This window comes from Pleurodeles waltl, chromosome 11, assembly GCF_031143425.1.
Source record: "Pleurodeles waltl isolate 20211129_DDA chromosome 11, aPleWal1.hap1.20221129, whole genome shotgun sequence".
Classification (NCBI taxonomy): domain Eukaryota; kingdom Metazoa; phylum Chordata; class Amphibia; order Caudata; family Salamandridae; genus Pleurodeles; species Pleurodeles waltl.
In genome coordinates this window covers 64,313,618-64,325,416 of record NC_090450.1, presented here as the reverse complement: position 1 = coordinate 64,325,416, position 11,799 = coordinate 64,313,618, and the positions used below count along the sequence as shown (strand labels likewise).

Here is an 11,799-nt window from a genome sequence, read left to right as displayed (position 1 = left end):
TGTTTTCACCACTATTTTCTAACCTGTGGAGCTTTGTAATTTCAGTTTTTGGACAGGCTTTAATAAACTGTGTTACTGTGGTCAAATGTAGATGCTATATATGATTTTGCTTGTGCCATTTCTGAACAGGAACTCAGTATTGAAATTATCTTCTGTAGCATTCTTAAAAACTGGAAACCTCTCCTTGCCTTAAACCTCTGTGCTTATAATCCAAAGTCAAATACTCCAGTTTCCCAATTTAGATATCATTGCCTTTTGGGAGGGTTTTTCAAAGTTTTTTGTGCTGAGAAGCTGAAACGTGTGGACTTTGATATATGGTGACCAGAGCTAACCATGAACTTGTGAATCTTTGTCCTGAAAAGACAGTCCTGACGACCTGCGAATTCGGATATGTTCAGTTATTTATATTGGATTTCTTAGCCAGCAGTGAGGTTCTGGAAGGACAGTGTAGTCCTGTGTACCTGTCCCCCTGCCCACCATTGTACTAGAAGACCAGAGTAATAAGGAGAGCTCTGAAGTATATTAATAGTGCTAACTTTTCAAACTCCCTAAAACTGTCCTATAGGTACCCCAGCAGAAGAGCAGGGTCCCTTGAATTAAGGTATTTGACTATGCCCTAGACCTTCTAGTGTGTTTCAAGTATCCCAGGGGCTTGAGACTTCCCATTCACTAACCAAAAATTCAGTTGTTGCTACCCTCTCTCCCAAGCGGTGGACTTTAATTATAAAAGAACATTCTTTGTTGCAGGATTTACTCCTAATTCATAAATATTGGGTTATCTCATTGTTCAGACAACACAATGTAGTTTTAATTTGGGGTGGTAGGCTGGCCACTGAGCAAGATTGACGCCTCCAAGTCGAGCTCTGTTGAGTTTGGCTCGAGCAATACCCATACCTGCCAGCAGGTGGCGTTGATCTGCTCTGCTAGCGTTGTCAACCCTGGAAGTGATGTCTACAGCACTTAAATAGGCACCACCCTGGCACGCTGATATCAGTTCTTTCCCTGCCAGCCTGCGCAGATCCAAGGAGAGCGAGCTCTTCAGTCTATTTTTGACTGAGTGTTTTTTGACATTTATTTAAGCCTTTTTGAGGTTTACCTCCTGGTGTGGTAGGAAGGCTGGCTTCTCGCCCTGTCACCTGTCACTGGCTGACTTTAGTAACAAACCCACACAGTGCCTGTGGTGCCTTGAGGGCAACTGCAACCCAAAGTCCTGCTCTTACTGCCACACGACGACCCAAGGGCTTTGAGGGAGCCATCCCTCGAGCTGATGGCGGCCCGTCATGCAACTCTGCATCCGTTGAGGTCCTGGTTGAGAGGAAGACCTAGAGATCTACTGCGTAGTCTTAGGTAGTCATCCCATTTAAAATCCTGTGGGCACTCGGGTAAGTGCAAACACAAGAAGAAAAATAAGTCTAAGCGTGCTTTGACTTTTCCGTGTCCATTGGCCGAGTAGCAGGAGTGTTAGTATTATAGCCCTTGCTTCACGATTTAACCAGTGCCTGTGTCGACTTTTGCTTCCCAGAGTTTTCGTGAGCCAGAGTGACAGCCCCCCCCACCCCCCCTTTCAAAAGAATTCTATGTTCCCATCAGTGCCATATTTGAGCAGGCCAACCCCTTTGGTTCGCCTTTGGGCCCATGGTATCAGCAGGGGCCTCTGCTGGTTCTTTGCTGGCAGCTATGGCCCTGGCACCAGTGGGCCCTAAAGGATCACTTCTGGATCCAGGCCCACACTGGTCGTGACACCCTGACCACCAGCGCCATTTCTGATGCCAGACCTCCCAGCTGGGCTGCACCATTCTCATTTTGATTCCCAGCTCAGATACAGATCCAGCACCATCTGGAGCCTTGCCTCCCAGAACAGATTAAGAGCTCTATTCCTATGGGCTAGAACTTGAGGAGGAATGGGAGGGGGTCACTGGACCCTGAAGAAGTCCAGCCTTATGAGAAAGTGATGGACTGGTGTGAGGAACTGGGTCAAACGTGATATGGATACTTCCCCAGATTCTAACGTGCTTTTTCCCCCTACCATGGCTGCATAGAAGGAAGCGGCTTTTGCAATGTTGGTGCGGAGGGCTGCAGATGTCCAAGACCTTCAGCTCCCCTTAGTGGCAGCCAGGGTTAATGTCTTGACAGAGGTGCTTCAGCCTGAAGTCACCCGATCTGGATGGCTCCTCCCATTTAAGGAGGCCCTCACAGATGTCCTTTTGTGTATCCCACCCCCCGCCCCGCCTGAAAGTTTGGTGGTCCAGGCTTCCACTTCACATGTCAGCCCTGGTGAGTTCCCTAGTATTCCTCTGAATAGGGAATCCAAGAGGTTGGACACGCTTGGAAAGAAGATGTTTTCTTCTGCCAGCACAGCCTTGCAGTCTATGACTACGGAGTGCCTTTTAGGGCACTACTCCCAAGCACAGTGGGATGTTGTTGCGCAAGCGCTGCCTACAGTCCTGGGGAGGAGGAGGCCCAGGCTGTGCGCTCCCAAGTAGTAGCAGTCCGGAGAGATGAGGCAAAGTTAACACTTCGATATGGACTACACACAAGCAACTCGCAAGGCAGAGCAGTTTTGTTGATTGTTGCTCTTCAGCGCCATGCCTGGCTATGAATCACTTGCGTGTCAGGAGATGTTGCGTATTCATTGGACATGCCCTTGGATGGCCTCCATCTCTTTGGACAAAAAATTGACTTGGCACTTCGGAGGTTTAAGGACAGTCTGGTCTCGCCCTATCATTGGGCTTATCTTCTGCTCAACACCTTCCTCAATCCACTTTTCGCCCCTTTTATGGCTATTGAAGGGGATTCCAAATGCTCCACCGTGCCATGCATGCTCCCCAACCCCTAGGCAAACAAGGGTGTAGTGTCCACAAGCCTTGTAGGTCAGGCAGCCAGAGGTCGGGTCAGTCCACATCGTCGTGCTTCATTTGGCCACAACATGTGTTCACCAAGATGATGGCGCTGGCTGCAGTGTCGTGGGGTTATTTTAGCACTTTCCATGGGCATATTTATTTGAGCTCTGGGCCTGTGCCCTTTTACCTAGTTGCATTTCATTTATTCCCATGTATTATTTTAGCAAGGTTTCGTTTTAGTGGAGATGTTTTATTATTTTTATCAGCTTCCCTCCTGTACGGAATTTGTTATTAGTTCTTTTGCGCAACATTTCATCTTGTGCTAAGCCCAGCAATGTTCAGATCTTTTCACAACAGAACCGGCATAATCTCGCCAATACGAGGTTATTTTGCCTCGCAACGTAGACTTAGTTTGCCACTCTTGCATCACCTCTTTTGGGCATTGACGACCCCATAATCCGCATTAGAGATATCATCGTATACCACTTATGCTTAAGCCCTGAAGAAGTCCTTTGTTAAGGACGAAACGCATTGACTGATGTGTTTTTTATTTGCAAGGAAAACAAAATAAAAAGATGATCATGTCACAACATGGACTAATTGGACTTTATTGATTTACTTTCAGTGGTGCACTATCAAAACATATATTAATGTACAAGCCTGTACATGATTATTTACAAAGTATTGCCTGTCCAAAGAATACCATGGCTACCTTACACAGAAAAGACGCATTGCCATGTCAGGAGAGTTCTCGGAACAACATATTTTATTGTAAAACACGCTGCCAGAAACTAAGTTTACAGGGGACATTCCAGCCAAGCATCTCATTCTGTACCATGTTGTTGCCGCTCTGCTGAACTCTGCGTCTTCTCTTCATCCACTCGGGAAGACTCTCTGACCAACAGGCACCCCTACTTATTACTTCGGTATTGGGTGTTGTTTCCTTCCAGGGACCGGTATGGGGACGATTAGGGCCAACAGTGCTATTGCTCTCATGTAGATTTTTAGTAGTGCAGGTAGGGATTTTAGATTCACAAGTGTGGCTGAATGTTGGGACTTTTTATCTGCTTCTGCATGTTCGAGACTTGTGTAACTTAAAGAAGTATGTTAGATCTGTTCCATCACAACCTTACTGAGAAGTCTAAGGGTCATACGGCAGGCTGTCACAAATAACCTTACCTTTGGGTTTTGGTGTGGTGCTGCTAACTAGCTGAAAGAGGCTGCCAGGTGTTGTGGGTTTGACTCAGTCTCCCACACCTGGGGGTGCTGCTGCCCGAATTCAGCAGCCTTGTCCCCATGATGTGTCCTACGACAGCAGCTCTTCTGTGAATATCAGGGATGTCAGTCTTCCCCTCGCTTGATGACTGGCTGTTGAAGATGGATTTGCCCCAGACTGTTGTCTCCCACCTGCATGCACTGGGGTTCACTAAAAACATGCCAAAGTCACAAGTAACTTCCTCAGATGCTCCCTTTCATCTGAGCTGTTCTGGACACAGTGCAGTTTTGGGCTTATCCTCTTGAGCCACAGTCCAGGATATTTCAGCTATGATACCAGTGTTTCAACCTCTATTCTGGGTTTCGGTGGGACAGACTCTGAGGCTTGTGGGAACTCATAGCCTCCTGTGTCCTGATGGTGATAAATGAACTTTGGAATATGCAAACTCTACAGTGGTACCTGACATTTCAATGGGCGCAACATCAAGGGAATCTTTCTGACATGTTCCAAATCTCGGAGGGAACTGAGAGTGGTGGGTAGCAAACCACAGCAGGGTCAGAGGCACATCCCTCTCCTTTCTCCAACCAGATCTGACAGCAGTGACAGATGAGTCTCTCCTGAGAGATGGGGCAGCCATCTGGGAGAGCAGGAGATCTGAGGACTCTGGTCTTTGGCAGAATCAGGACTCCACATCAAACGGTCCGACTGGCATTGAAAGCCTTTCTACCCTCCATCAGGCTAAGGCTTGTTCAGGTGTTCACGGACAACACCACTGCCATGTGGTACTGCAACAAACAGGGTAGGATGGGGTTGCGAAGTCTTTGTTAAGAGGCTCTGTGTCTCTGGACATGGCTGGGACATCATGGCATATCCCTGGTGGTTCAACACCTGGAAAGTTCTTTGTACGCCAGGGCCGACAAACTCTGTCAAAGACGCCTAGCAAATCATGAATGGAGTCTCCTTCCAGAGGTGGTGCAAGGTAACTTTCAGCAGTGGCGAGAGCCTCAGATATGTTTGCAGCCGAGAACCCAAAATGTCAGTGTTGCATGCTGCAGTTTCCAAGGTGGCTCTCGCACGGAAATGCTGTTCTGCTTGAGTGGAGCTCAGGCCTCCTGTACACCTTTCTGCCCATACCACTTCTCCCAAGAGCTTTCAAGAAGAGTGTACTGGTGTGCCGGGGTACTGCTCATGAAAGATCTTCTGGATCCAGTTTGATGCTGGTGATAATTCTAAGTTGAGGAATCTGTAGCTAGCTATAGTCTCCACTAGATAAGGTGTTACCAAAGGCAAGTACCTTGTTCATCATGCCCATTTTTACCGTTGGGGAGATTATGCTGATGCATCCCTGAACCCTGGAAAATTCCTAGTTTGCAGAAGATCGCTGTCTGATTGGGAGTACTGTCCATTCCTCACCTCCTTTCTCATTTTTGGTGGCACAGCACCTGTGGTTGCCGCACTACAGTGAGTCAGCCAGTGACCTTAGTGGTTAGTAAGAGGGACTACACCTGGACCTCTCGTCTCCTTCCCCATGGGTCCCAGTGCATGTGGAACACTAGCATTTTGCAGTAATGGACATGTTTCTGCTGCATCCACGTTGAGGAGGGCTCAACTGTCCTGGGTGGCTTACTACCTCAACACGTCACCTTGACCACAAAGCTCCACTGTATCCAGAAAGGGGGTGAAGGCTTCATAAGGACTACTGACTGGTGCCTATTAACCTTGCTTCCTTCCCCCAACCCTTCTGTTTCTTTTTCAGCATAGCATGCCTCTTACCCCAATTTTTATCGAGGGAAAACAAACCAGCATGCTATACCCCCACAAACTTACCCTTTCCTTAATAATTAACCCCCTCCAATTCTCCCACGTGACCCCATCCACCCCAACACTCCTGCTCTAACCACCTGGTGGGTGCAAGCTGCTGGAAGCGAGGCCTTTGAGGGAATGATTACCGGTGGACTGCTGTGTTGCAAGGCACTGTGACAGAGTAGCCTGTCTGGGGGAGAGGGTAAAGAGGAAATTAAGCTCATTATTTGGGGACATTTGCAGAATTACATTTCTAAGAGCAAAGGCAGAAACTTTGATTTGTCTATCTTGGTTTGAGGGGGGGAAGCATGCCATCCTGTAGTTTTAGAGGAATTTATTCTATGGAGCGAGAACAGCTCTTGAGCATTTCTCAGGTTATTTAATCTCCCCCACTTTGACATCTGCTGGGAGTACTGGCTCTGACCATTACTTAAACCCAAAATAACGGCTGCTTTTTTAAAGGCCTGTCGTCAGTTATTCTTCATTGAAATCGTGGGAGGAACCAATGCAGTAAGAACCCAGTTGTCACAGGAGGCCTCCTTTGAGGCCGTCCTTAAAGAAATCACTGCAGTTGGGGCCAGACTCTGCTCCATAAATATAACAGTGGCAGATCTTGCAAACAAAATAAAGAACAGAGATGGACTCATTAGGAGAGTCAAAGGGATGAAGATCAGGATCTGTAAACTGTGATTGAAAATCAGCTTGATCAACAGACGCCTGGGGTTCAGATATCTGGTATCTTAGACAAAATGTCAGACCTCAAACATTGAGAACCACAGAGTAATACCAGAATATATGGGATTCCAAAGATTTGTAAAAGGAAGATGTAGAAGGGTTCCTGTTTGACCTTTTCCCCCACCTTATGGGTCTGATATTCTTGCCTGGAACTGCAAAGGGCATACCCTGTCCTGAGCAAGATGCCATGCAACAGCTGTAGAGAGGCCTGAATATAGCTTGCTTCCTTCAGCATGAAAAGATGTGACAGATATTGCTGTTAGCACCTTAACAGGGACCATATGAACTGGAACATCACAAAACCCATATTAAAGCAGATTTTTCAATACACACTAATGCCTAAACGAAGAACGTACTATTCTTATCAAATATGATCAAGTTATGGAACATTAAATATTGACTCTGCAAGAATATGGGTGACATAGATGGCAAATGCAGAGACCATATGGAACCCAATGAACTGGCATTATTTCTAGAGCCCTATATGGATGTCACACCCCCATCCTTAAAGGACAATAAACTCTCATAAAAATGTAGCTATCCTCGCAACGTCGTGTGGCACCAAAAGATAGACCTTTTCCAAAACATGGAGAGAGAAACTGATCAGAGCAGTTGAGCTTACACAAGGTACACACAGGGACAAATCTAGGTCCCCTCTAAAACCTGTGTCATTGTTGGCGAACAAGAACACCTGCAACTCGCTTCTGGATGTTGATATGGACAGTCAGATGAGTACTGCCAGGCCAGCAAGACGTTAACAATGTGATCTTTTCTCCCATGTCCTTATTTTGCTCCTCTTACCTTTTTTCTGTCACAATTAACCAGTGTGTTCCATTGCCCTACTTCTTTCTATATATTGATTGGTGCTCAGAATTCTATTTTCTAACTGGAATTGAAGAGGATGGTCCACCCCATAGGAAAGTGGAATATGTGGTGTGGTGTGGAGATGGACCTCACCAGGTAATATCGCACTTTCTATTAGGGTCAGTTAAGTTCCATTATGAAAAACCTTCGCTCATACCTGGAAAGCTGTGGCCTACAGCAATCAGGCTTACTCAAAGGAACAAGTGTAAAGCATTTAGAAGTTTCAGAGCCACAGGTAAGAAACAATCCAACTCCAATTTAATAAAGACAGTATTATTATTAGCTTTAAATAAACACTAAAACCTCCAATATCTATCAAAGGAAACAAGAAGTATGATTTTTCCAAGGTACTAAGATACATAAACTTTGGTCGTGAAGTTTGCCTTCAAATCCTCCTGGACTAGCCACATTGTCATTTTTTAAATTATTTTTTTAAAGTTTTATGCATTTTTCAAGCAACATAGTACCAGGGTAGGAAAGGTGGGCAAAAGCCCTTTCTCAGCTTAAATAAGCGTACATTCTGTAAAATGCAAAACACTAATCATTGCTTAACATGGAACAGCTGAGACCTACGTGATGGTATCCAGGGTAGCAAGTTCCATTGGGGAATGAAGGGAAGTTCCTAGAGAAGGGGCTACAGAGATTGAAAGAGGGAGGGAAGAGCAGAAAAGGAGACAAATGGGTATGGAAAAATGTTGGGGGAAGATATGCCCTCTAAACATCAGTTAAATCAGCGGTACTATGTCTGGAAATAGGCAACGCAAATAGGCAACTCCAGTAAACGCAACCTTGCAAGCATAAAGACCCCTTTCGGAGTCCGGGGCTGGATCCAGTGGGTCAGCAGCATGCACCCCCAGATAGGACACAAGGGAGCCCTGATATCTTGAGGACATGATCCTGGAGGCATACAGTCCCAATAGATTTGTATCTGATCTTGAAATCTGCTTTACAAGGTACTCTACGATGTCCGCAGCGCAAGTCTGCGCTTCGTTAACAACAAGAGCATGCCTCCCAGTTTTCTCTCCCCATTTTGAACATCTTTCACATAACTCAGTTGAGCAGTTAGTGGGGTGTGAGGGGCACCAATGAGCACACAAAAACAGCCACAGCATCAAACACCTCTTGGCAAAATCTCTGAACGGTGGAACAGAGCCAAGCTGAATTAATAAAATCTGTCTCTGCTAAAGAATATTGCTGGCAATGCGCATCGACTCTGAGGCCCATTCAAAGCGACAACAGGTTGCGGCCAGTCACAGGGGACACTCTGGTCCATCCAGGGTGCCAGTTTACCTGTCATAATCAGAAATGTACTCCTTTAACAGGGTCCAGTCAAGGAGTGCTCCTGATGTTGGGGATAAAGGATGCTGAAAAGATGCAGGGGGGTTTCCAGGAGCCACCCTGGGGTCCACAGGCTTCATGGGTAGTCTCCAGCTTCAGGACTCTATCCCACAATGGAGGGAGATAGTGAAGTTCAGTGCAGGTCCAGTTGACATTGTACAACTGGTCTTCTGTTTACAGCAGGTTCAGCAGTTGCTTGCAGGTAATAATATCCATTTCTTTAGGGGAATAGCGTCCAATTAAGCTCCGAACTCTGTCTCCCGTCACGCGATTCATCATCCAGTGGCAGGCAAGCATTTCTGGCAGCTGTGTTTTCGACAGCTGCAGGTTCCTTTTAGTTTTTGCTGGCCCTGAAGCTCAACTGAAGGTTAGTCACAGAGGCTTTGGAGTCACTTCTTTTGATCTGGTACAAGTGGAACTCTGTTCCACGAGTGGGTGTAGCAGGCACAATCTTCTTTCCATGCCCTTCTTGTGCAACAGGAGCAGTGAAGTATTTTTATGCTGGGTCCAAGGAGCAGTAGGGCCGTACTCCTTTTGTCTTCTTCCCTGCCCAGTCCAGTCCAATCGGAAGATTTAGGGTGCCACTTTTATACCATTTTCTTCTTTGTGGGAGAGGGAGACCCGCTAGCCAAAGGGGCGATACTACCACTTTACATCCACTTCTTGCGGGTTTGGCCATCAAACAAAGCCAGGTTACCCAACTCTACCATAAACTAAAATGGTGCAATCCGCCGTCCCATGTGAGGAGCCTTGGGCACCCAGCTAAATGAACCACTGCTCCTGGAAAACTGGTTCTGCGATAAGTTTTGGTCTTTCCGTAAGTGATGCCACCTTGCCTGCCTACACAAAGTTGCAGCCAGGAGAAACTGTGCTTGCTATTTGCTTCACTGAAGTGGTATCTCTTTGAAGCTGGGCCATTTGTGTTCTCCACTCAGTCGTCACCCTGCTGAAGGAGGTCACCTCTATCCCAGCAATTTTTGTTCCCTGGTCCTGCACGCACTTCATCTTTCCTATCAGGGGGACAGCATGTTGTCTCAGATGACCAATGCTGCAGATGGACAGGAAAGGCTGCCAGAGATTTGGGTATCAAAGCAGTGACTTTCCTGTCAGCTTTCTATTAAACGTTACTTAATGTAGCAATTCATTTGATACCTTGAAGTACTTTGCTTGTGGTCCCGAATGGAAGCTACCATTTAATGCAGAGGCTAGTGAAATTCTATTACTCTGTGGGCCACTGGCCTGGCTACAGTGAAAACAGCAATCTGGTGTTTTCACTTTCAGGACAAAGTAACCGCAAAAGGAGCATGCACTTCATTTTATATTAAGCACCCTGCCTTGCGTTTGCCAAGGTCTTCCCTAGGGTGGCATACTGTTTTTAAAAGGAAGAAACTGACCAGGCAAAGGGGTTTATTGTGATGTTGAGTTGGCAGTGTTAAAACCACCCACCTAGGCTGCAGTTGGATGGCCTAGAGTCACGTGTTCACTCTATCGCTGTTGTGGTAGTACAATTAACGACTGCAGTCCACTAGTGACATTTAACTTAATCACCATGGTTAACTCTGGTACCACTTACTATGGACTTATAGGTAAGTTAAATACGCCTAATGGGTATTAGCCAATTGTACAGTACTTTGAGGGTCCAAGTAAGTGCACTGTTGCCTGAAGAGCATGTCTGTGCACTGAGGCCTGGGCAACAGGCCCCAGTGCACTTCCGAGCTGGAAAAACCACTTCAGTTAAAAACTTGGGGGACAAATAATACCAAAAAAGGTCAGTTCCTACAAAATCAGTCTCCTCTCCTTCCCATCCTCTGCCACACATTGCCGCAGGTCTCGTTCACATGAGCTAAAACACATCCTGAGGGCAACTGGGGAAGACTAGAGAAGAAAGATCCTCCATTGGAGGTTACATGATTGAGTACACACTAGTTTATTCATCATTGCACAGACTATAATCCAGACACCCTACACTTGTGAATCCATGCTGCTCTTTTACGGACGATCCCATGACTGCTTACCCGGAGTAGGCGTTACTGAGACCCTTCTTCTTTAAAATTTTCTTCACCTTCTCACCCTTTCCATTTCTTCTTTACTAGTCTTGTAGCTGCACACAGTAGTATACCTTTTACTGAAGAGAAACGCCACTTCCACCAATATACTACCACAGATGCCTACTTCCCGGTATATTGGTGTACCACCGTCGACTTACTCAAGTATGACGACCTGCCCTCTTAATATTTCCCTGAATTTAAAAGTTTTAACCCATCTCACCATGACCAAGCAAGTCAACGCCGTGTCCTCCGCGTGCTTCCTCACCATCCGCATGCTCCGCAAGATCTTCTGCTGGATCCCCGCCGACACTAGAAAAACCGTGACCCACGCCCTCGTCACGAGCCGCCTGGACTACCGCAACACCCTGTACGCCGGGACCACAGCCAAACTCCAAAATCGCCTGCAACGCATTCAAAACGCATCGGCACGCCTCATCCTCGACGTCCCCCGCAACAGCCACATCTCCGCTCACCTGAGACACCTGCATTGGCTCCCAGTCAGCAAAAGGATCACCTTTCGACTTCTCACCCACGCACACAAAGCCCTCCACAACAAGGGACCGGAATACCTCAACCGACGCCTCAGCTTCTACGTCCCCACCCGCCTCCTCCGTACCGCTGGTCTCGCACTTGCTGCCGTCCCTCGCATCCGCCGCTCCACCGCGGGTGGGAGATCTTTTTCCTTCCTGGCGGCCAAGACCTGGAACTCCCTCCCCACCAGCCTCAGGACCACTCCACTTTCCGGAGACTACTGAAGACCTGGCTATTCGAGCAGCAGTAACCCCCCCCCCCCCCTTTTTTCCCCTAGCGCCTTGAGACCCGCACGGGTGAGTAGCGCGCTTTATAAATGTTAATGATTTGATTTGATTGCAATAAAAGAAAGTATTATCTTAATTTGCCTCTAAGTAGATAGTCAGTTCCCTCCTAGAGGATACACCTCTTTAGAGCTGAGACT

General features: G+C 46.9%; 1 protein-coding gene across 4 annotated transcripts in view; it reads left to right on the top strand.

The window, feature by feature from the left end:
• TBL1XR1 (TBL1X/Y related 1) overlaps nucleotides 1-11,799 on the top strand; it is a 411,343-nt gene that overhangs the window by 309,440 nt on the left and 90,104 nt on the right. The window lies entirely within an intron of this gene.